Genomic DNA, 27680 nt, shown 5'->3' with positions numbered 1-27680 from the left:
AAGCTTGTAGAAAAGTCCTATTATAGTATTAAGGAATACGTCAACGATAAAAATGCTTGGGTGTCAATTATTGCTCTAACCAGGTTGCTTCTTAAATAGTTTTAAGTGACAATGTGAGATGGTGATAACAAAAAAAAAAAACAACCGGCTAAGTTTGTTGTGGGCTTCTTCTTAGACCAGGGTGCGTTTGGAACCCTCGTAGCTTTAGTTTTAATTTGACGAATTTAGTTATCGCCATCAACTCACTTCTATGTTATATTTTACATCTGACTTTGACTTTGACTTTACTTAAAACTTCTAGTATTATCAGAAGACACAGACCATTCTATTTCGTGTTATACATATATACAATGATGTTAATTACAATGATAACTTAATTAGTACGAATCGTTAAAAGATAAAACATAAAACATCACTTACACGGTTTATATACTGTAAAATATAGAGAGTTACCCGCATTAAAAACAGTTCCCCGACAAATTTCGGCCATAGACATTTTCCAACTATCTAGAGATGTCATACTCAGAATCAAGAACATACGGCCCACTTGTTGTGGGCCAGGTTTTTTTTGTTATAAGCCATTCATAACCAAGTTTTTATCATCCATGTAATCCTTAATATAATATTAGGATTTATCTATAAGCTTACGTTTTATATAAACTTAAATAAATAAATAAATAAATATACTACGACAATACACACAACGCCATCTAGCCCCAAAGTAAGCGTAGCTTGTGTTATGGGTACTAAGATAGCTGATGAATATTTTTTTTTTTTATGATTGAAATACACATAAATACTTATAATATACAGATAAACACCCAGACACTGAAAAACATTCATGTTCATCACACAAACATTTTCCAGTTGTGGGAATCGAACCCACGACCTTGGACTCAGAAAGCAGGGTCGCTGCGCACTGCGTCACTAGGCCGTCAAACTTTGAAATTATTGAGAGACATCTCAAGGTTAATGTATAAAAAAATAAATGTTAAATGTTACAATTAAATGTATTACTAATTTTATGCAGAAAGTTTATTTTTACTTCTAATATTAATATTGTGACAGTGCACTTTCTTTTTAAATTTTGTTATATTTTTATGTACATAATTAAATTTTCAAATATGTATTGATAGTCCACCGTCATATTTTTAGCTTCTTTAAATTTATCTCTTAAAGACTTGATTCTATTTAGCAGTTGATAGTAATTATGTTCTAATCGTTTACCATGGGAAACGTTCGTGAGCTAGCAACATTCCGCGGGCGTGAAGCCAAGCAAAATGGCCGTGCCGTTTTCACTGTTTTTAAACACTAATAATGGCTGAATGAGGGTTCTGTATGTTCTTAACTCTGTCATGTTATAGTGCATAAGTGTGTGCGCAAACGCAGGTGCACTCTGTATTCTTTTACTCTCGTAGTCCAATAGGACGGCAGATCCTACTCGTGCGGAAAAAGATCAGGCGCATGACCTACAATTTAAAGCGCTCTCCGAAGCATGAAGGCCAATCGCCGCAAATTTTCTAACTCCGAGTCAGTGCTAACAACTTCTAGATAGAAAAATCCAATACTAATCATTTGATTGGACCCAAGTCCCTGTATCACAGGTGCGGGTACCCTGTATCTGCAGTTGAGCATGCTCGCTAAAAGCTCGGTAAAAGCATCGCCTTCGCACCGGTTCTAGTAGACCAATGAGGCGATGCTTTTACCGAGCTTGCAATGCAATTTAAAAGGTATTATTATTATAAACTCGAACAGAGTTTTAACTTTTTATAAACTCTTTATAATAACGCCAGTTAGGAAGTTTTCACGCTAGACCGAAATTAAATTGCTTTTGAATTGACATCTTACTTAACATCACAGTCTATGCGAAAGCTTATAATTAGTTGGAAACTGAAACTATCTCAAGAAGCTACGTACTATGCCAAAGATTGCAATTATTGGAGTACTTGGGATGCCACTAGAGCAATCTTGAAGACAAGATACGCTAAGACTTTGTTTAATAAAATTGGTTGGGTTCAGACGTTCTACGCTTATTGGGACAAGAGCAATATGGGGGCTTTTTGTATTAGTTAAAGGATTCCAATAACGTCATATGATCTAGTGGTTTAAACTCTATTAAATCTGTAAAGGGTGCTTTTGTATTAATTACTTGCAGTATTTGGTGCCTGAGAGAGTTTTAACTGTTAAAATATTTATTATGAATTCTTTAGGCTTTTCGTAAAGTTTTTATGAATCTTCTATCTTCTAAATATATAAAAGAGAAAGTGTGTTCCGTATAGGCTCCGAAACGGCTGGACCGATTTCAATGGAACTTTCAGGGAATCTCCGGATTGATTTGACGAGTAATCCTGTAAAGTTTGGTGACGATCGGAGCACTCCTATTTTATTTTTGAACTGTCAAACTGTCAAATACAGCTTTTATTTACTATGATGATATTCTATTGTTGGATGTACATGGGTGTAGATAATGATCTTCACCCGCTTGAGAAGAGAATGGAAGAGAATGAATACGGAGAGAAATAAATGATTTAATATATTATGAGACTTAAATTAAAAAATTGTAATGATGTAAGTTTATTGTTTAAATAAAATAAAGCAAAAGCTAGCCCGGCGAAGCGGGCTGGGTACACTAGTATAATATATAGTAGCTGTTTAGAAGTGGAACTTTTTGGGACAAAGCTCTTCCTGGGAAGTAGTATCTCCATTATTTTGGCCGCCAAACGGCATTGATGTGTTCCGGCTGGAAGGGCTTCGATACAGGCACATGAGGTTTGTCACCTACGTCTCATGTTAAAGGACACAGTGCGGAACTTTATATAACCAGAAATATATTGATTGGTACAAAGGTGTTGATTTTTCTCGTATCACCACCTGAGACATCTGTTTGATCAGTCAACTATTAATATAATCATATTCATTTAGAAAACATATCTTACAGCCTCTATATCATATCGACCCATTCCGGGCTCACTACAGGGCACGGGTCTTCTCACACTATGAGAAGGGACTAAGGCCGTAGTCCACCACGCTGGCCCAGTGCGGATTGGTGGACTACACACACCTTTTAGAACATTATGTAGAACTCTCATGCAAGCTTGTTTCCTCACGATGTTTTCCTTCACCGTCGAACCAAGTGATGTTTTAAATTACTTAATACGCACATAACTTAGAAAAGTTAGATGTGCGTGCTGATATTCGAACTCGGCCCCCCCAGAGTGAAATCGATTTCTTAGCCACTGCGCTATCACCGCCTCACAAAAGACAGTCTCTACAAAATCTTATAATTAGAAACTGAAACTCGCTTAAGAAGCTGCGGACTATGCCAAAGATTGCAATTATTGGAGTACTATATCAACTCCTTACCGGCCCAATACAGGGTACGGGTCTCCTCCCAAAATGAAAAGGGGTTAAGGCCGTAGTCCGCCACACGGACCCAGTGCGGATTGGTGGACTACACACACCTTTGAGAACATTATGCAGAACTCTCTGGTAAACGGGTTTCCTCGCGATGTTTTCCTTCACCGTTTACGCAGGTGATCTTTTTATTGCCTAAAACGCACATAACTTAGAAAAGTTGGAGGTGCGTGCTGGGATTCGAACTCGGCCCCCTGAAAGTAAAGTTGAAGTCCTACCCACTATGCTATCACTGCTTCATAAATACGCATAAATGATGAAAATTATCAAGTTTGTTGAGGAATCTATTATTTCCATCTGCCCTTCTTGCCCTTGCCTACCTTATATGACTATGAATACATCGATGGTTCAAAAGATATTATAATGTTAAGGTTTACTTAAACGATAAAAAAGCTTGGGTGTGAACTGCTCTAACTTCATAGCTTAATATTAATTTACTGTGATGGTGATAACAAAAAAAATTAACCGGCTAAGTTTATTGTGGGCTCTTCTTAGACCAGAGCGCGTTTGGAACCCTGTAGTTTTAGGTTTAAGTTGGCGAATGAAGTTATCACCATCCCCTTACAATTATGGAAACAAATGTATGAACGCTTCATAAGGGCCTGTGATAGGAGTTTTAACTTTGCATTTGATATATCGTACTTACCTGAACTTATACTAAATGAGCAGTATAAATTCAGCACCAAGAAGCGTACAATAGATGACTTTATAAAAAATCAATGCGAAAGTCAAAGTCAGGTAATCTTTCATTACATTGTAATAATATCTTTGTTGGAACGAAGGTATTTATATTATATGCGTTGGATAAAATCACAATAGACCCTTTTTTACGCTCTGCACCAAATTGAATATCTTCCGATATATGACGGCATATTCCAGAACCCAATAACATCGTTATCCCGGATTTGTTCTACTGCCATACTTAAATCCAAAATCTATAATGCTAGACCAGTATCTGGGTAACAAATTTGTTTACTGACTGTTTGTATGAACGTGCCTACTGATACGAAAAATAGTACAACTTCCATTACTGGTTCGATACAAGGCACGAACGAATAAGCTGTACAAAAGAGGCAACAGTTGCGAAACAGGAGTATGAGTCGATGGAGGTGTGTTCGTGTGTACTCAGCAGAGCAGGTCCACAGATCGCGCCTACAATGCACGTTGTTTATCCGCTAGGGTGCGGGGGCGCGCGCGCGGGGGGAAAGGGCAGGGGCTCCTGGCCGGGCCCAGTGTAGTCAGTCTGTAGCCGCCCTCCGCCGCAGTTGCACGCGACCGCGAGTGCACCAGTGCCCTCTGTAATCAGATCCGACCTTCAATCCGAAAGAACGAGACAACTATATACAGGTAAGTCCGAACACCGATTCCAATAAAAAAAAATACGCAAATTTTTTTTGCAATTCGTTTACGATTTTACGCATCGCCGTTATGTAACGACGATTAATTCGCCCGTATTGTTTATAGGAACTTTTCGGTTTGGGTGAAATTTAAATGTGTAGGTGCTACGCTGCTACGGTTCACAGCCGCGTAGGCGATCGTCTGGCGTAGCTGGCGTAGGCTACCCCGAAACGTTTGGGGTTAAAGAGAATCGTGATAACATGTAGTATCCGCGAGAGCGTCTGATAATTTCAGGGTCAAGACAAGGACATTTTTTGAAATAAATTCTCTTTGTTATCGTGCCATATCCTACGCTTAATTAGAATTTATTAAGCTCTACTTTAAACAGTGTCTTTGTATTCACATTAAAGTATTGGTGTAGATTTTTTCTGTCGAGAATTTTTCCTTTCCCGTTTTTGCTTTGTATGGTAATGTGCCGGAGTAGGTCGTATTAAAATTTAGACATCGGAACATATTGTGCAAATCTGGGTCTTTTCATAGTAAACTAGGAAATCATTTGGCGTTCTTTTATTCGATGGCAAATTATCGTTTGCCTATGGGGACAACATCGTAAGTTAATTAAGATGCGGTCTGAAATGGTCCAAACCAAATTGCATAGCATTTCTACTTTCTTAGGTTTCTACTTGACATGACACTGTTGTGAATGTTGGCGGTATGGCTTTGCTGATGAAGTTGTAGCTGCAGCCAAAACTTCATAACTGACTTTACATCAGCCATTCTGTGATCCTGTGCTCTATTTACAACTCTTAGACATTAAAATAAGGTTTATATTTGCATTGAGGGGGCATAACGTTTTTTCCTTATGTGACGATTTCTACTAGTTAAATGAAGCTAATAAATACATATAAGAAATTATAAATGTTCAAATTAACCTTAGCTGAGAATCGGCTTGCATTATTATTGCTATTATGAAATAAAAAAGGTAAGTTGCCGTCAAGCACGTAAATAAAAATAAAAAATGGCACCATACACCCACTTTATCGATTTTCATACATACTCGTAAAACGTTACAGACAGTGTCATTATGCATGATGTAAGGATACTAAAGATACCCAAATACATCGAAATATGTTCAGGCATTTAGAAGTTATGGTTATGGAAATACATATACACGAACAGTAAAAATATCGCACTCATTTTTACAGCAGCTGTGAAAAGTAACTACCCGATTGGCCAGCAACTATTGGCTACAAGCCTCTGACGCTATTTAACATCCATGCTGTTTAAAATGCCGCGTTGCATCATATGGATTTATTAGCGCGTGCTCGAGGCCTGATTTGTAACGAAAAGGGACGCAAAAATGTACACATATCGATGCCGTTTTAAACATGCTTACAATCTTCAAACTTCATGCTAACAAGCAAGATTAAGTTTTCCTTCATCATAAATTATGGCCGCTTACCTACTGAATAATAGGTTTAAAAAAAAAAACACCGAAACTCAGTTTGCTAAATTATGCTAGAGTACTATGTTTATCCGTGGGTGGCTTCTGTCGTGCCTAGCTACCACACTACCGACAAAGACGTTCCGCAAAGCGATGTAGCGTCCCGTCGGATGTCGCAAATAAACCGATTAGGGGTACGAATTTTATAGAACTGCAATATCCCATAACAGGTTAGCCCGTTACCCGAGGAATATTAATAATAATATATCTTAAACCTTTTTTTTTTCCACCACAAGTTTGATTACAATCTCACCTGGTGATAAGTGGTGAAGGAGTCTAAGGTGATAGAGGTCTAACTTCGGCAAGTCGGCAGTACCCCTTCTACGTTTTGTAAGCAGGCTAGTTTCTACTAACCACGGCCAAAACCTCCCTTCAGCTTTATAAATTCTCAAATTGCCCTCGTCGGGGATCGCACCCTAGTCCTCCCACTTGTTAGACCGATATGCTCACCACTGCGCCGGCGAGGTCAACAAAATGTTTGTGTTCTAGTAATTTTAGGATACACATTCTACATTCAAAGGAGACTATCTTTGTGTGAACTGAACCGTATTTTTTTTAATAATTCGTATACGCCTGTCAGTGACAAAGGCTTGTTCAAGGTAGTCGAAATAAACTGGAGACAATGCAGCTTTGGCTGTGGGTTTAATTATTGTGTCTTGTTTATAAAAGAAAATGAATTTTAATAATTGTTAATTCTTTTTTATGACGTATATAACCATTCAGTATTCTATGTTGTTTTGGCAACGCCTATTTCCTAGGTCCGAGTTAGGGCTTAGAGCTTATCGACAGAAAATATGGAACAATGAATTACCTTAGCCACGAATTTTACGAAGAACAGGTCGATTATTTTTGAATTGAAACCGTCCTGAGTTGTCGCGGCTTTAAAAGCTGAACTGAAGTAAATTTTCGTTGGAGATTGCCCGACTAGTTACTAGCTTTTTTTTTTATTCCTCTACAAGTTAGCCGTTGATTGCAATCTCACTTGGTGGTAAGTAATGATGCAGTCTAAGATGGTAGCGGGCTAATCTGTTAGGGAGCATGGTACTCATACCCCTAATCGGTTTCTATGCGACATTGCACCGGAACACTAAATCGCTCAGCAGCACGTCTTTGTCGGTATGGTGGTAACTAGCCACGGCCAAAGCCTCCCTCCCTTCCTCATACATTTCCAAATCGCCCCTGCCGGGAAACGAACCCGGGACCTCCTACTTAAATTCACAGCGCTCACCGTTGCGCCAGTGAGGTAGTCTTTTAGTCATAAACTTGTTCGAGAAGAAAGAGAAATTTACGTCGGTTCAGCCGTTACGCGTTTTAAAAGATTAACTATCAAGACAAATATAATACACTACTCAAAAATGTCTCAGTACGAAGTCTTACTGGATTAGAAATGAGCATTATTTCAGCCCCATTTTACGGAAAGGAGGTTAATGCCATCTCGGTTATTACCACTAACATATTATTGTGATAGTAATCGTTAGAGCGAGTCCCGAATGGACTAGATTTGAGGTCGTTGCAAACTTAAACGCAACCTAAAATGCTAAATGGCCGCTCTGCGTACTTTTCCATTTCAATTTGTTTTTCATCATCAAACCATTACCGACCCACTATAGGTCAAAGTCTCCTCACAGAATGAGAAGGGCTCAGAACATAGTCTACTTGCTTGAGTAAAATTGAACCTAACCGAAATAATAAGTTATTCCCACATCATCTAATTATTTATTTATTTAAGACATATGTCTTTAGTTACAAATATTGTTTTTTATATATATCTTTTATATATATAAAAGATAAAGTGTGTGGGTATGTTCCGTATAGGCTTCGTAACGACTGGACCGATTTCAATGAAACTTTCAGGGAATCTCCGGATTGACCTGGCGAGTAATCCCGTAAAGTTTGTTGACGATCGGAGCACTCCTATTTTTGAACTGTCAGACTGTCAAATACAGCTTTTAATTACTATGATGATATTCTATTGTAGATAGGTAGATAGATAATGATCTTCACCCGCTCGAGAAGAGAATAGAAGAGAATGAATACGGAGAGAAATAAATGATTTTATATATTATGAGACTTAAATTAAAAATTTAATGATGTAAGTTTATTGTTTAGATAAAATAAAGCAAAATCTAGCCCGGCGAAGCGGGCTGGGTACGCTAGTATTATATATTTTTTTTAAGTAATAAAATATTTATTTTATAGGTACACGTATATCGCGTAAGGTGTCGCATACACCTTACTATTTTCTGTATTTGTTTTCTTCACCATTGGTTGCCTGGAAGAAATCGCTATGATGCGATAAGGCCCTAACATTGTTTACGTTGTTTTTTAATACTTTTCTTTTTTTATGTTCTTTTGGTGGTGTGCAATAAAAGTATATTCATTCATTCATTCATTCACCATCATCATATCAACCGATAGACGCCCACTGCTGTAGGCATTTTGTAGTGAGTTCCAAATTCCGTGGTTTTGTGCCACTTGTGTGTCCAGCGGCTCCCCGCGACGCGATGTCATCTGTCCATTTCATTGGGGTATGACCAACGGTTAGGGGTATGATCAACGCTGTACTTCCCAGTGCGCGGTCGCCATTCCAGCACCTTCGGACCCCCCATTGACACTCCAGCTACGCGACTCTTACGGATCTCTTCCTACATATTAAATAGTTTTTTATCATCCCAAAGTTTTAGTAAATAGCTAAGAAAACCTTACTGGAAATTTTGGGTTACAGGTAATCTTGACATTTAGTCAGATATAGGGTCGAGAATTATATACCTTTCTTTTGCTGTGAAAGACTACAAAGATTTAATAGCTTTATATGCTTTCTGTGAAGCAATTTAAATATCACTTGCTTCAACGGTGAAGGAAAAAATTTGAGGAAACCCGCACACCTGAGAGTTTCGATAATGTTCTCTAGGGTGTGTTAAGTCCACTAATCCAAATTGGGCCAGCGTGGTGGACTACGCCCTTACCCCTTATTGTCGGAGGACGCACGTGCCATGTAGTGGGTTTATAAGATGATATGTTTTTTGAAACTTACTTAAAGCCCTTAACCCGTATTGGAGCAGCGTGGAGGGTTGGGGCATAAACAGGCTTAGGATGATAATGACGTAGTTTATTATCAACATATATCAACGCTAGCCTATAAATGTTATTTATCCCATAATAATGGTAACTAGTGGTCGCCCACTACTTGAAATTCGACCAAAGTTAATTTAAATTATAAGTTTAAACATTATGTAGAATATATAGATATACGGGTTACTACTAGGCTACATTGTTAAGTTGGCAGTTCTTTTAAATAAATATTAATCAAAAAAAATATTAAAAAGATTATATATACATGTGACAAATACATACATAGTGTGTGTGTAGTGTTTTTTTATAGATTGAATGAAAGTTTTATGCATAAATTAAAAAAAAATAGCATTCTACACTCCTTCTCTATATAACCTATAAGTGTGGAAAATTTCATACTCCTCCGTCCGCGCAATTTTCGTAAAAAGGAGTACATAGCTTTTGCTTCACGTATTAATATATAGATAACATATGCCTTTATTCAGACCCAACTTTATAATATAAACCTTAACGTCTCCGCAGGGCTAGCACAGGCAGCAGACAAAAATTATATCCCGCGATAATATCCCCTGACACGAGATATAATTAAAGCACGGGAACATGGAATCTCAGAATTTAACCCCCGTTTATTATTACACATATATTATTTGGATACTATTCACACTTGTGTGCCAGTGCTCTGAGAATAGATGAAGCTGTGGGAGAAGATATTTTTTTATCCTTTCCTCGGAATAAATTGTCTCCTGCCCTTTGGTAGACGGGCTGGTGATTTTAAAACACCGACAACTTGGTATGCTTGACCAAGTTTCGTCCACATTATTTTCGCATTTCTGGTCCATGTTTACCGTGTTATGCCTTTTTTCATACCATATTATCCACACTCATCCCCTTTAACACTTAAAGTGTCCTTTGGGTTTGAAAAAGCGTTGTTTTTGATCGAACAAAAGCGTTGTCGTTAAACAAAGTATATTTTTCAAAAATGTACTAACGATGTTGTGTGTTTTCATTGTCACACGGCACGGCTTCTATCAAATCATCTCATAGTAGTAGATGACGGCAACTTTCTTTACGTAGACTTTCTGATATCCCGCGATGAAGAATTTTCCCCATGGTTCTTATTCCCAATGCCACAAGGCAAAGCTAATAAAGCGAATTAAAATCAGAATATTTTTTTTAAGGATATAACATTAAAAAAAAACTTACTTTCATAAAAACTTCCAATCACTATTTCACTCGTTTTGGGGTAGTATTTTTAAAAACTTTCACCTTCCATTAACAATTAAACCCTGGAATTTTAATAACTCTTTTCTTAGGACACTTCTTTGCTGAAAAGCTACGAGCCAAGACTAACCACACGTGCCAGAGCTAGTTTTTTTTTTATATTATAAATAGAGTCATAAAAATCAGTAAGTACAATTAGCTCTGTGATGGAATTTAAGTGAAAGTATTTAGTAATGAGGTGTTAAATACATACTTAATGTTCTTTATAGCTCTATGTATATCACGGAATACTATTAGGTAGCACGCAACATGCTATGGGCCACCGTGATTGGGTGTGTTATCGTTGTTACACGTCATAGGTAAACGGTTTTCTTGTCGTAGAAAACGTCTACGATACAGTCGCCCTGCCGAACTCCTATCAACTGACGGCCAATATATCCTATGATCGTCGGCGATTTTTTTTTTATAGAAACAGTTGAGGGAGATTTCATAGTAAGCGGAAAACCATCGCCTATGAACAAACTAACACTTCGCATGGCACGCAAAAGCATATCCGGTAAAGTGATTCATGTTTCCATCATCCTGACGGTGGTAAACTTCACATTCCTGTATTCATACTGGCAACCACGTCTTTAAGACTGGAACACAGAAATGCGGCTTGGCGGCAGAAGTCAACATGGCGGTTGTAGTTCCCCTGGCGAGCTCTTGTCACAAAAACTTCTACTGCTACTAAAAGAGGATCTTGTAAGCGAATAGCACCCGAACGTTTCCCGGCTGCTCCGCCGTTTACCGGGCCACCAGGCTCTGTGAGGGGTCGCCGGCTTTTGTTTTTATATTCCTTTATGAATGACTTTACTATTACCGACTGAAGTAAGTCTTGTGATTTTTCCAGATATTTTGATATAATTTTTTATATTTTTACCTACACTTTTTTTTTTTTATTTTACCTCGGTAGGAGAGCCGTAGCTTAATTGGAGAAAGCGCTCAGGCCGCGTTTGCCAGAGTCGCAGGTTCATATCCTGTCGATTCCGAAATTTTTTATATGCATTTTAAATTTATAAAATTTGGATTAAAATTAATATTTGCAATTACACCGCACGTTCGGTATTGCGGCAAAACTTGCGTAGATATCGTATTTTGAAAGTTCTGTGGTGTTGCGCTGTAATGTTATTATACCACACAGATTTTTCACGTGACCGAGAAAGCTCCGAATACAAGCACTTACATTAAGGTCAGATTTTCCGCATAGATGCTACTACTGCGTTACTATCTGTGACTAATTAGCTAGATGGCGATGTGTGTATTGTCGTAGTATATTTATTTATTATTATTATTATAAGTATCTTAAGGTTCAGATAGCCTGCTTCCTAGCAAAGTAACTTCCAAGAAATAACAAGTTTACTTGTTGATAATATAAGGACTAAATTAAAATTAGTTTACAGTTAAGCAAATTTTATGTACACTCTGGAAACAGTGTGTCACGATGATTTTCCTTAAAGCCTTTTCTCAAACCTTAGGAGCATTTGAAGTTCAAAAAAGTTAGGTTTATCCGTCTTATTTTGGACGTTTTTTTTCAGGTTTTAAAGTGCTTATAAAGTAGGACTACTTGAAATACTTTTTAATTTTTTTGTTTTAATTATTTCCAATTCTGCAATAGCTTCTACATATTTAAACAAACGACTGAGATGTACGCACATCTAGACTAATATTATAAAGAGGAAAAATTTTTCTGTTTGCTTGTACCCAATGGGCTCCGAAAGTAGTGGATTGAATTTAACCATTTTTTTCACTAAAACACTAAACTATATACATAATGGAAAAATGGAAATTCTCAAAAAATTTGCTATAATGTAACCAAAGGTAGCATAATTTGGCGTATAAAATTTATTAATTGGTTGGCTGAGAAAACTATTGATGATACACAAAAAATATTTATTACATGTTTAAAGTACTCATTATTACATACTTAAAAGTCCGCGAAAGATTTTATCCAACTATCTTAGTAAAGCCGCGATAACAGCTTCTGTGTTTTATTAGATCGCCGGTAGAAACAAAAGTGGATTAGTATAGCAGTAATAATTTTTATTTATATAAATCGTTTTGTTTTATCATCAAGGGTAATTGTTAAGCAGTAAATTTTTTTTTCATTTATTCCAATTGGACATTTCATGTAGAAGTGTAACATAATAATTAAACAAAAGAGTTATTGAAAAAGTTATTTTTAAAAACAACACCCAACTATGAATTCACTACTTAAAATAAGCTTAACAAAACCAAACGCGGATGAATTCGCAGGAAACAGGTTTAATAAATATACCTATTCTTGCTCTTGGAGCTTTAATCACCTAAAAAATAAGGTAGTCTGAAAGCCTACTAAGCTATCACCGCTTCAACGTCCGAACTTTTTTCTTAATTTTTTTATACAAAAACCTTGCTGCGATATTAGCACTAATTTCAGCTACAGAAGAGGGCTGTTCGTTCGATCTACAAAATCGGTCCGAGAGTAATAGAGAGATAAATTTATTTTAAAATAACGACAGTGTCAGTATAATGTCATTGCTCCGTCAATGCGCAATGGAAACGTACTACATTTACAAACATCAAATTTTTATTAATGACCAGCCAAGGCTTTAGGAATATTAATGATACTCCAAACTATTGGTAATGGTTATTATTTATTATGCTCTGCCAGCAGACATGTATTTTAGTAACTATTGTATCCAAAATTTTGACGGCCGATTGGTCCGGATTGGCCGACACCCAGTGTCTGGGTGTTTTTCTGTATTTCATAAGTATATATGTATATTATTCATAAAAATATTCATCAGTCATCTTAGTACCCATCACACAGAAAACATTAAGGTTCATCACACAAAAATTTTCCAGTTGTGGGACTGCTTCCAATCGGCCGATTGCGTTTATTGTTGTTGTTCAAGATTAAGGAACCTTGTTTCTATGCTAACGCCGTCCGCAGCTAGGCTAAATCCGTGACCGCCCACACATTGTCTGGTTTTTTTGATCTCGAACACTATCTACGAGTATAACAGTTCCAGACCACGTGGTCTGGCTTTACGTGAATTTTACACTCATTCAACTTGCCATCATTGGAGAAAGCCTAACATACTAAAATTATATATGTGTTTATGTTATTTATGGCGGCTTCATTTTCGTACTTAATTTGACCAATGATAACGATTGATTGGTAAAAAAAAATAATGTAGATAAAAATGAAAATTATAGTTTGGGGTGTAAGAAGCGACCTGTACAGAGTGTCAGCGGCGCGGTGCGACGGCGGTATCAATAATATCAATTGCGGTTGCATCATGTAGCAGAAAAAAATATTAGAATTGGTATTTTATTTATCAGCTACTTCTAAATTTCTAAATGCAAAATTAATGTTTTTTATCAATAAATTTTTAGTTTTTATTAGAATTATCAAAAAAATTTACATACTCTTCATAAATTCCGCAATTTGCAATAACTTAGACAGTTTTTCATCAAACAAAGTTAATATAAGAACACACAACTAATTCAAATTTCAAACGATAAAACCAAAATCAAAATGAGTTCGTCCGTTGGGGAAACGAGATGCCACAGCCGGACACATGCACACACAAGCACACATACACACCAACCAAAAAACTTATAACGCCACGTCGTTTTTGCGTCGGAGGTTAAAAACTCGTAACGGCTAAGAAAAAGGATTACAGATCAACAACCAAATATATAAACTTGTCAAGCCATATCGCCCGCAAGCCAATTACCAGCGTTGTTATTCAGTTAGGAACATAATGGGGACAAATTGTAGTAACGCGAGCAGCAATTGCTTCCCGACAACTCTACGAGTTTAGTGTTGTGTTGCGAGCCAGTGGGTACGGGGAATAAATCTTTCACCCAATGTATATATATGTGTATAAGATGTTATACATCTGTATAAGATGACGCACAACCTTAACCTGTAGATTCAGAGATTCGAAATATGGTCATCGCGGAAGTAAATCGTTTATTCTCTCCCGGGCTGTCCAAATTTCAAATCTATGGATCTACAGGTTTCGGTTGTGCTTTCAATTAAAGGATTGTAAATACAAGCGGTTGCCCGCGACTACATCCGCATATGAGTCAACCTTAAAAAATAAATAGTTATAACATTAAGATTTTTTTTAAGAACTGGGGAACAATTCCGTCCAGTTACCACAGTTTGTTTGCCTTTGATAAAAAGTGGCCTGTCATTGGACGCTTAGGGCGTGAATTAAGGACACACAAACAAACACACTAACATTTATATACTAAGGATTTAGCGATATGCATATTGTATACGGTGCGGTATTATTCAGTTAGGAACATATGTAATGGGAGCAAATTGTAGTAACGCGATCTGCAATTGCTTCCCGACACCTCCATTTCGGAGTTATATGTTTTGAACATATAGGCACACATGGATACTTCTATACATTTATTCGATGGCTGATTGGCGCAGTGGGCAGCGACCATGCTTTCGGAGCCCAAGTCGATTTTATAAGTATTTATGTATATTATTCATAAAAATATATAGTTATCTTAGTACCTATAACACAAGTTACGCTTACTTTGGGGTTAGATGGCGATATTTATTGTCGTAGTATATTTATTTTTATTTATTTATATAAATATTATTATTGTGAGGTTCTAGGGGTAATCTCTGGATCTAATGAACCGATTTTGTAATTTTTTTTACCGATATAAAACTCAATTATTTGCGAATATTATAGTCTCTATATTAACCCGAAAAATTAAAAGACTTGTTCATGGTAGTCGGATTTGTCGAAGTCGAAAAAAACGTACGAACGACAAAGTTTCTTACGAATTCTGCCTTGATGATGTGAGTTATATGATTTAATTCTAGAGTAAAGTTGTAAAGCTTGATAAAGCTTACAAAAAAGTTCAGGTTAGCATATATCCAACTTTTATACTTAAATCACAAATAGTAGTTTTCAATATTACAAAAAATCATTTTCAAATTTTTATCTACTCGCAGCCGGGTCGCTAGAACACAATAATTCGTATTTAACGGTACTTTAGTGTTTAATCACTGTTAATAAACTACGAAATTATATTGTTGGTCCAACCAACTTCCTTATGTTGATCCGTAGTTAAAACCGCTAATCACTAAGTTAGCATTACGGATCGCGAGGGCCTAAGTTCGAATTGAGGGTCTACAAACAGGTTTTCGGTTTGTCTATAAAATAATTTTAAGTCCAAGCCTGGAATTAGGAAGTTGACTAAGTTAACGGTCTACTCAGGTGCCATGGAGAGCATGTTACATTGAAGCAGCGAGATGGGTCTATGCTCTAAACAGTCTCTGAGAGCTGAAGCATGTGGGACATTAATAGGCTGCGTATGATGATGGAATTATAGTATTTAGTGATGAGTGTCTATGCCTCAATGAATCAATTAAAAAATACAGAGCAGAGAATAATTAAGTCTCTGTACTGTATTGAAATATAATTTGCATCCAGCGTACTCGAATGTTTTATCAAAGAATTAGTATTTACGTGGAATAAAATGTTATTTACGTGATGGCATATCTTGTTGCTGAAACAATTATATAGTAATATACCAAATTGGCCTAATTTTATAGCTTAATATTAATTTACTGTGAGATGGGGATAACAAAAAAATATCCGGCTTAGTTTGTTGTAGGCTCTTTTTAGAAGTTATCACCCTTACAATAACGTAAACTGATGATAGGCCTAAATGAATAAAGAATTATTGAATTTGAATTTGAAAAGATCATTACTTTATAAAGTCTTTCATATTAGTAATATACATGCAGAAATATACATGATATATAAACAGTTAATTACATGGACTAACCTTTAGTTGTAGTCGGGTAAAACAGCCCACTTCATTAAGACTCGTGTACGCAACTGTACCGCAATTTACCATGATACACACCTTATTCGCTGCGAGCGTTTAGGGACATCATCGTCAAAGTTAAGCTGAACACTTGATTACTGAAGTGTCCCCTTGAGTTCTACGGGAATTCGTAATTGCTAACGAGCCATTTACTAACAAGGATTGTACAATAAGGTGAGAACTAGAGAAACTAATATTTATCAGTTTCGAAGCCTTTTATATTATCTTCTTTCAGCTTACTCTTATCTCTCCCATATTATCTACTAGCTGCTGCACGCGACTATGTCTGCGTTTGTTTATTGAGACACATGGACATTCAATTTAGGTGTAGTTGTACTGAAATTTTTAACTTGTGTATTCTTAAAAAAAAAATATATTCGCATAAACAATATCTGAATAGCTGACCAGACTCAGCTCTATCACTTACAAAAAATAGTAATCGTTATAGGATGGAGATCGAAATCGCATTGTTAGTTGATTTATATGCTAAAGGTTAACGAAGAACATTTCTTACATTTTTTCCTTGTGTAAAATCGTCAAACTTTTCAAAGGAACTGAGCTTAATTACGCGATAAAAAGTATCCTATATCACTTCTATTACCTCCAAGAATATATTTCCAAAGTTTCATGATGATCGGTTTAGTAGTTTTTGCGTGAAAGCGTAACCAACAAACTTACATTCACAATTATAATATTAGTAGGGTAGGGATTGGAATATTTTCTATACAGCTATAAAAAGAAATGATGTCAAAATAGCTCCTTTTACCTACAATCTTTTACTTACTTTACCGGAAATACTGGTCTGATTTGGACCGAACTTTTAGGGCTACTCTCTTTATGTGAAGTCAGCCTCAAAATCGGCCAGGAAGAATTGAAAATTTACCCCTAAAAACTGAGATTAAAAAACAGTACAACTTAAAAGGTTCGTTCCTTTAAGGGTGTTGTCCGCTACAAAATAGTTTTTCTAAAATAAACTTAAGGGGTGAACGGAGGTAGAAATTGATGCTTTTGAATTTAGAGATTCATAAGCTATTTAAAAGTTTTAACCAAAACTTTCAATTAACATATTTATATTATAATTAATAATAACTTTTAAAATGTAATTATAACTTATACCTTTTTTATAATTTTCAATTTGTATGTTAACTTATACCTTTTTTATAATTTTCAATTTGTATGTTATCTTAAAGTTAAAAGTTTTTAGTTTTTTTTTATTAATCGCGCCATTAAAACATAAATTTATATTAATATTTTAAATCTATTCTTTTGATGGCGCTTATATTATATTGAATTATTATATATCGAAAGGTGAAATCGAATAGGATGGAAAAAGTTTACGTTTTAATAATTTTACACGGAGTAGTAAAAAAAAGGCTTTTATGAAATTAACGTTTTATTTTATTTATATTGAAATGTTAAATGATTTTTAGTACACCACGATAACTTTCGATAGTAATATTTAAAATACTAAAGTGTGTGTGTCTTGTTTGTTTGTTACCTATGTTTAGCTCGACCGCTGAACCGATTTTGATAAAATTTGGTACTGGACATAATACTGGCCATAGGTTAATATTTATCTTGGAAAAGCCGCTTGTAAACGTTACCCGCGGGATTTAAAAAAAATTGCATTGGTTACTATGCTTGGCTTGACCACTTGACGTGATCAATGTGAAATTAGCATACAAATAGTTTGCACCCTAAAGACAGCCATAGGATGCATTTTACCCCGGGAAATTTTGACGGCCGTGGGTTCGATTCCCACAACTGGAAAATGTTTCTGTGATGAAAATAAATGGTTTTTCAGTGTCTCTGTGTTTATTCTGTATATTATAAGTATTTATGTATATTATCCATAAAGATATTCATCAGCCATCTTAGTACCCATAACACCAGCTACGCTTACTTTAGGCCTATATTTATTTACATAATCAAAGCATTCCTGCAGCATTTTTAGATGAAGTCACAGGCAACAGCTAGCCATTAATATTAGAAGGAAACGCAAAGTCGAGGGCTGATATTGTACACAATAATTCATACGCAAGGTTATAAAACAGACTTCCTACCTTTAAATCGATGCCTTACTTATTCAAGCTAAAACGCCAGAGCCATTAATTTCAATACCTTAACCCAGATATTAAGTTTACCTGTTCGCTTCAACGATACGGATCCTAAGCGTTTCAAAAGAACTTGACCTTCCAGCCTTCGTGAGCCACTACGATATATCATTTGCCCTCTTCGGTACAGATAGCTACAAATTTATCGCTTGCACGATAGTTGGATTGGGTTTTTAAGCTGTGTATTATTAAGTTGGGAGTTCGTTGAAGGTTACGAATTTAGTCTATAGCTACTGCATTCAGGCACAAGTATCTTTTCATAGTTCTATAGCTGTTACTTACTCAAAATTATATTTAGTTCAGCGGGTGTTTTAAGTTGTGTCATTGCTACTGTAGTTATCTTTTCACTAACATTTTTGTGTATGAGTGGGTGTTTAAAGCAGTGTTTTATTAAATTGGGACTTTGTTGAAGGTTACGAATTTAATCTATAGCTACTGCATTTAGGCACGAGTATCTTTTCATAGTTCGATAGCTGTTACTTACTCATAAATATATTTAGTTCGGCGGGTGTTTAAGGTTGTGTTATTGCTACCGTAGTTATCCATTCACTAACATTTAAGTGGAAGGATGGGTGTTTTAAGCTGTGTTTTATTAAATTTGGACTTTGTTGCAGTTTACAAATTTAGTTTATTGGTACTGCATTGTAGACACGAGTATCTTTTCATAGTTCGGTAGCTGTTACTTACTCATAATGATATTCAGTTCAGCGGATGTTTTAAATTGCGTTATTGCCACTGTAGTTATCTGTTCATAGCTATTTTTTACTAATGAGATGAGAGGGTGTTTAAGCCTAATAAGAAGTTGTATTTGTTATTATAAAGCCTTATATTAAGTTTGGAATTTAGCTACTGAGTTCTAAATATCTTTATATCTCGATAGCTGTTACTAGTAATGATATTTAGTTCAGCGAGTGTTTGAAGATGTGTTATTGGTACTGCAATAGTCGTTTTCATAGCTTTATTTCACTATTAAATAGTTGTTACTGATAATGTTTTTGGTCATAAGTAGGTGTTATTAAGTTTTAATTTGGTTAAAGGTTACTAATTTAGTCTATAGCTACTGAATTTTAAATTATAAATAAGAGTATCTTTTGATAACTGATACCCATAATGATATTTAGTAGAGCGGGTGATTTAAGTTGTGTGTTATTAAAGTTGGCACTATTTTTAAGGTTAGGTACGAATTTAGTCCATATCTAATATTATGTTTTAGGTCTCTTGGCAACGTTTTAAGTTGTGTTATTGCTAGGGCAGTAGTAATTAAAATAGCTTTTTTTTTACTGTTACTGATATTTAGTTTATGAGTGGGTGTTTTAAATTGTGTGTTATAATGTTGAAAGTTTGTTGAGGGTTACAAATTTAGTCTATTGCTGTATTATAGGTATCTTTTTACAATTTGATAGCTGTTAAACATAAATGTATTTAGTTTAGCGGATGATTTAAATTGTTCTATGGCTACTGTATTAATCGTTTTCATAGCTATCCTTTAACTTTTTAATAATTGATACTGATAATGATTTAGTCGATAAGTAGGTGTTATTAAGCTAGGACATTGTTAAAGGTTACTATTTTAGTCTAAACCTACTGCGTTATAAGCATTTTAAATCGTTCGATAGCTGTAACTAATATTGATTAGTTCAGCCAGTGTTTTAAGATATGCTGCTACTGCAGATATGCTGTTTAACTGTTTTTACTGATAATTCTATTTAGTTGATGATTTCAAAGTGCAATTAAGTTTAAAGTCTTTGTTTATTCAGTTTCCCTTATGAAAGTTTTCCCTTACTATTTTTTTTTCTTTTTTTCACCAAACAAAGTAAATATTAGAAAAATTACCTGATTTACTGTTTTAAGGCGAAAAAAGTCACCGTGTGTAGCTGTATTAATGACGTGGTCTATCTTCAGAGTATCTGAATAATCTGACATTCATATAATGATCTTTATTAATATTATTTTATATATTTAAATAATATCATAAACGTAAATAATTTTAGCACTTTAAATAACGCTAAAAATCCCCCCAATAGGCCTCTACTGATGATATAGATACATAAGATAGATAAATAAATTCTTTATTGCACACAATTAAGGGAAAGATATAGATGACAATGACACTGACACTCTTTCATAAAGTAAAAAATCGGTAGCATAAAAAAATTGGTTTCTACGCGACATCGTACCGGAACGCTAAGTCACTAGGCGGCACCTCTTTGCTAGTATAGGGACGTAGCTAGCCACGGTCTGGGAGGCTCTCACCGGACCCGACCAGAGATTCTTCTTCTTAGTCGAGCACTCTTGGCAGAGTGATCATGGCTGCTGAGATGAATTCCATTGCGTTAAGCATCATTGGATCGCAAGACTTCCCGCGCGAGTCTCTTCCACTTTTGGCGGTTGGTAGCGTGTCGGAAGCATTCCACCACAGTTGTCTGGGTCAACAATTTCCCCGTATCTGTCCAAAGAGTAGGTAGTAGACCACCCTCTTGCCCTTTTTTCTTTAACCTCTCCTTGCACCACCAATCTTTCAATCGACCCCATTCCTTGAAATGTGGCCACCATGGAAGGATGTGTGGTGGATAATAATTTAATCCGGGGTTTTAATCCGGGACCCGCCAATTAAAACACACAGCGGTCACTACTGCGCTAGCGAGGTCGTCATAATTTAGCAAGTATTTCATCCCTACAGTACACCGTGTACAAAGGTAGCCCTGTACCGCAGTGCGGCGTGATGCGGTATGCGCCCGCCTTGCTGCGGTCTGGGCTTTAACAGCCCCGAACTGTCTGCTCTTTACACTTTTGACGTGTACAAAACACTTTCCATTCCTTTTGCTTTGCCGGATACCACAGTTCCATTCAGTGTGCTCCAGAATGTTCCACTGTGTTGAAATGCTCGCGTGCTTTCAAAGAGGCTTAACTCTGACACCGGATGCATGATAAATGAGAGCTGTGATAGCCTCTAGGCACAGAATTGAGAACATCCCGAACCCTCATTCAGTCATTATTACATGCAGTGCATTGTACAAAAAGCAAACGTCTCACTTCATATTCGCGGAACGTTGCTATCTTACATATTTTATAAATTTTTCCCAGTTTAAGGTAAACGTTTGGAGCATAAGAGATAAAACAATTACTGTCAACTGCTAAACGTAATGAAGTGATAGTAGTGATTTCCCCTGTTCGGGAATCACTACTAAAGCGGATTGGTTTTTGATGCTTCAATATTAGTCGTGTTCTAGGTTTCTGTATGTTCTTAATTTAGTGTCTCTAGGTTAGGACTTCGGCCTAAATTTAAATATCGAGTTCGATTTCGCCACGCTATAACTTATCGGAGTTATGTGCGTTTTAAGCAATTAAATACCACTTGTCAAATGTAGCTATTTTTTTTTGTTGACGATAGACCAGCGCTTGTCCACAATCATGCCCATTAGAAAGCAATGATAAGGTCTAGATTGGAGCACGCTTGCCTAGAAAAAGCCTATTCACTCTAGCCTTGAAGGTACTCAAATTATACGTGGCAGGAAACACAGTTGCCAGGAGGGCGTTCCACATCTTAGCGGCACGTATCAGAAACGTGGATACAAAACGTTTCGTGCGTGTTGATGGAATATAAACCACCTATGAATGCCATCGCTCACGGTGTCTCGCTGAAAATGTAGCACAATGCTGGCAACGTAGCATAATGCTGAGCACACATGAAAAGCGTTATTCTGGTGTCTCTGCTTGTTGAGCATTGAGTTATGTTCAATTAGCAGAGGCACTGGGTGGCATCTTAGGTGCATAGCGGTAAAACATTGTACTGTGTAGTAAAAAAAAAAAATTTTCTATACTCCGCGAAAAGCAGGAGACTCTGTTATTTATAATTTCTTCAATCTTTATACTCCACACCAAACTGATCTTTGGCAATATACCCTCGTTTAGCTCCGAAACTGGAACCGGATTTTCTATCCAATATTGTAGTGTGTGACTTATTTTAGTAATAAAGATATGTTCTTCCTTTCTTTCTTATTTTCGGCTGGTCTTTTTTTCTCGCACGTCCGCAGGTCGGCAGGTTTAAAATGGCTTAGCATTAAGTACGTTAATTATGAATCGTTTTTTTTGGTTGTGCAATAAAGAGTTAGAGTTCAAAAATAATAAAAATACGAATATTACTGTAAACCACCCTTGGGAATTTGATGTTTTTTATAAACCTAAAGTATCATGTAACTTTCAACTAACTCAACGCCAAAAGTCATGATGGTGGCCAGGTTAGGGCGTGAATTAAGGAAAAACAAACACATTTCCGCATTTATAATACTAGCTTCTGCCCGCGACTTCGTCTGCGTGGATTTCAGAATGTGGTGTAAAGCTTCGCTCGTCAACAATTTTTAATTTTACCACGGGAACTATTTGAGAGATTGGTATAGAAAGTACATGTCCTTTTCATTGCATAGGTGACATGGTTACTAAATTTCAAAGCTGTCTGCCCGCGGCTTCGCTCGTAAACAATTTGAAATTTTTTCTCAGGAACTACTTAAGGAGTCAGATAAAAAGTAACCTATGTTCTTTTCCATGTCAAAAGCTACATGCATGCCAAATTTCACCCAAATCCGTTCAGCCGTTTTTGCGTGATTGAGTAACAAACATCCACACTTTCACAACTCTATATATATAAAAGAAAGTTGTGTTAGTTACACCATTTATAACTAAGAACGGCTGGACCAATTTTTATGATATTTGGTTTTTTAGATTCCTCTTAGACCGTTATAGGATAATAAGTATTAAAATATAACATTCATAAAAAAAAAATATCCTCTACGAAGTTCGCCGAGACAGCTAGTTTATAATATTAGTAAGATAGTACGAATAGCATGGACCCTGACCAGACAGACATTCAGCGTCAGTTACGTTGCCCACAAACGCACCGGCATTCTTTTCTTGGACCATCTATCCACGCTAAAATAATAATTAATATAAAAATTGTCATTACTACCTGCATGCACCCCGCCCCGCGTTGTCACTTCGAGTGAATAAATCGTTTGGTTGATTCGTTAGGACGTAAAGGAAAATAAACACGCCTTTATATTATTACAAGTACGGAATAGTATGGATTTCGAAAAACAACCTATAGCACCAGACACGGTGCCCACAAACGCACCGGCGTGATGTAACAGCTCATTATCCACTAGTTGGGGAATTTCGAGTGCATGATGGATGTCAACGGCTCAGTTGTCGACAAATGAGACCCATTTGCGAGAGCACGCGCGGCCTGAGTGCCACTCGGTCAACACATCCTACTGCGTTATCTGTACATGTTATGTTGGATACCAGCTGGCGTTTCTTTGGATTTCCCATCCATACTAAAATTATAAAAGTAAAGTCAAAGTCAATGGCGATAAAGATCATCTTAAAACTAAATCTACGAGGTCTTTGAATTGAAAGTGTGATCGAGCGAGGCGAACGGAAGTTGAAAGGGAGTTAAAAGTTAGTGAAGATAGAAAGAGAGTTACGTTTCGTATATTACTGTACTGTATATTTTTCACATTTGTTTTTTTGCATGTTTAAACATATATATTACTAGCCGTTTCCCGCCCGCTTCGCTAGGCGAATTGAAAAAGGAAATAAATTTCATTTTATGTTTCATTTTTATTTATTTTTTTCATATTTTTATTATTCTCCTTTTTTTTTATTTTTGTATGAACATAAATAGGCCCCGCGGATAGAACTGTAAGCAGCGATATTGTTTAGACTTACTCAAATTCCAAATTCCATCGACTTAGCCTGTATCTTTCATCCAGGTGATTTTTCTCACTAATATTCATTGTAACTTTCAATGTGCAATCATTATAACATTTCCGTGCCTTTCTTCCAAAAATTAATAATAATTGACATGAAAAAAAAAATTTGAAATGAGCATTGAAAGTTTAAGTTAAAGTCATTGCAAGTCTCATATGTGAAGTTGAAATCTGTCTAGGTTCAAGTGCGCCGAATTTTCTGTTAACTAAAATTTGACATCAATTTTTTATAGAAAATTAATTGTGCATGTTTTTTATGAATTCTATTGGAATAAGTAACTAAATTTCTTTTCCACATCTCATGTGCTTGGAAAATGCATTCATTTTAATCTGTTACATTTCCGCGATCCCGCAATAAAAGAATTCGTCGGTTATGTAGTCTGCAAAAGTAAAATGAATGTAAAATTCTTAGTCCGTTGATTGGATAGCTACATGTAAAGTTAAGTTTTTGAAACCTCTCAATGACTTTTTCTCCGCTGCCAAAAAGACGATTGTTGTAAGGAAATACACGAATATCCCTACACACTCGAAGATCCCCACCAAATTTGGAGTCTGTAGAAGTTACAGGTTAGAAATAAATTTTTTAGATTTTAACACCCACCCCCGCAATTCCTGTCGGAAGTAGACTTTATTGAAATCCATTTTGAGATGTTCTTTATGTGAATAATAAAAGATTCCTACCATATTTAGAATTTTTAGAAGCTATATTTCGAAATTGAAATTTTTTATTGTTAACACCCACCCCCGCGAACCTTATTGGAGGTGATTCATTGTAAAACCCGCTCGAAGATCATTTTTATATTACATATAGAACAATCTCACTAAATTTGGAGTCTATAGGAGCTATCGCTTGGAAATTGAAAATTTTCATTGTTAACGCCCCCGCAATCTTCTTTGGGGTGGGATATCGTAAAATTTGTTCATAAATCATTTTTACATCACTTATAGAAAATTCCTACAAAATTTGGAGCTTGTAGGAGCTTTAGCTGGAAAATTAAAAATATTAATTGTTAATACCCACCCCCGCAACCCCCTGTGGGGTGAGCTATCGTAAAATTCGTTCATAGCCTATTTCTACACCTCTTACAGAAGATTCCTACCAAATTTGAAGTTTATAGGAGCTATAGTTTAAAAACGGGAATTGTTCATTGTTAACGCCCCCGCAATCCCCTTTGGAGAATGAATTTCTTAAAATCTATTCATAGCTGACCTCTACATAGCAAAAGTAATATTCCTACCAAGTTTCACGTTTCTAAGTCTTATGGTTCCCGAGATTTCGTGGTGAGTGACTATATAGATGGGAATTCTTCGATTATCATCGAAATTTTAAACTTTTTATCGGGCTTTTTTAAAATTTTCTTACATACAAAACTTTCTCCTGACAATTCTGAAGATAAAAAAAAAGCCCAATTGGTCCAGCCGTTCTCCACTACCGTGAGTAGATTCTTAGCTGAATGTAAAAAACCATAATCCGTTTAATACACTCTGTTGAAATCCATGAAAACAAAAGAATCAAGAGAAAATGCTTATCTTTTGTTTTTATTAGCGGGATAAATGTTCATAAAAGTAAAACAGCAATAAAAAAAATGAAGGAATGTTGGAATTCAAAAAATAGATAGCCATAAACCATCTAGGTAAAATTTCGCATCGAATGGTGGTAGTTTCATGTCGATACGATCAGTGGTTTAGGCGTGATTGAGCCTCAAACGAAGGCCATTTTCATTATATATATATAAGATACACATATATATAAACATAAATATAGAAGTAGCTAAAGAAGTTTTGCTTCAGTCGTGTGGTCTGAAGCATGCTCGCTTTTTTATTAATATTTACAAATATAATTTATGCAATGTAGTGTTTGTTTGTTTGTCTTTACTCAACGCCCTAACTCAGCAACCAATCGACTCAATATTTTTGGCACAGAGTAAGTTGAAAGCAAAGAGAGTAACTTTTTATTCCTTAGTATTGTAATAGGATATTTCTAAAAGCCTCTGTTGTAGATAAATCTCTAAATAAATTTAATTCAGACAAAACTCGATCGATGAAGTACTACCGCCATGTTAATATCTACCGACAATCACCAATGCTGTTTTCCGGTCCGAAGGGCCTTAGGTTGATGGAAATGGGGCGACACTTTGCAGGACAGAACATGAAAATTAAGCTTAATTTGCTACACTCCGCGAAAGCAAGAGAATCTGTATGGTGTTATTTATCATTTCTTCAATATTTATACTCCACACCCAACGAATTCGCTCCGAAACTGAATCATCCTCAGGAGATGTTGACTTTACAATGACGAATTGTTAAGTAAGTTTGTTACTTGAGAGTGAAGCAAATGAAGCTTAATATCAATAATATATCATAGAATTCCGCAAAATAACGCCTGCTTCTATCCAATACTTTCCAGGACGATTTCCTTGCATGCCATGCGTAGTTTTGCACTGTTTATATTTCTGACCGTCTAGACAGTACTATAAAAAGTACCATTATTCGATATAATTCAAAAACTTCATCTTTGATGATATTGAATAATCTCCGGCCGTAAGTTTGCATATTAACCAAAATATTTCGCCGACAATGCACATTGAATACATGTAGCTATGCTGTATCCCAGTACAAATATCATGTGATGATTCCCTCCAATCATAAAGATGTCAATCATATACGGATGTCGAAACGTTGGGGGCACAATCATTATTACGAACTCAAATCGGCCGCTTCAAATCCGACCTGCGTAGAACAGTTGCAAAGTTTGAAGTGTAAATAGCTATTTATCTACTTCGGTATCGAAATGTTCCAATTATGAATTTGACATAACTATTGAAATGGCGGCCATTTCGCTTTTTTTTTTTATTTCTTTACCGTAGGAAAATGGCCATGGTACATCCGTACAGCCATCCATTTCGATACGGTAAACTGTCTTTAATGCGAATCTAAATGAACTAAGGCAAAGGAAAGGAAACGCAAATGGCGATACCTCTACATCCTTCATGTATGAACGTCATCTCTAGGTCTTTTGCCACCGTCAACAAAGAAAACTTGCCTCTATGGTCTTAATATCTTTGCCCAGTGAGCGTTTGTATCTATGATAGTTACCAGAGTAACATATTTAATATGTTTTATTTTTAAATTTTAATTTAGTAAGCTACTATTACTTGGTAGGTCCTCCTGTCACCACTAACACTAACCTTAACTCACGGTGAGTTAAGGTTAGTGGTGACAGGAGAACCTCGAGAGTTTCAAACAATAAAAGTTTTTTAATGAATTGTTTAATAATCTTAAAACAGAATATATAGTATTATATTTCGTTTATTTGTTATATATTTTTGTTTTCAGTGTACCTATTCATTCAATTCA

At 35.9% G+C, this 27680-nt stretch overlaps 1 protein-coding gene across 1 annotated transcript in view; it reads left to right on the top strand.

Moving 5' to 3' along the window:
* The first annotated feature begins 4674 nt into the window (after window positions 1-4674).
* The window catches only part of LOC120637657 (acetylcholinesterase-like), a 72911-nt gene continuing 49905 nt past the window's right edge, over window positions 4675-27680 (top strand). Inside the window, exon 1 of the mRNA XM_039909580.1 lies at window positions 4675-4761. The gene's annotated coding sequence lies outside the window, so the exon portion shown is untranslated. The remainder of the gene's footprint in view (window positions 4762-27680) is intronic.

Source organism: Pararge aegeria, chromosome 4, assembly GCF_905163445.1.
Source record: "Pararge aegeria chromosome 4, ilParAegt1.1, whole genome shotgun sequence".
Lineage (NCBI taxonomy): Eukaryota > Metazoa > Arthropoda > Insecta > Lepidoptera > Nymphalidae > Pararge > Pararge aegeria.
This window is presented reverse-complemented; position numbering and strand designations above follow the sequence as displayed.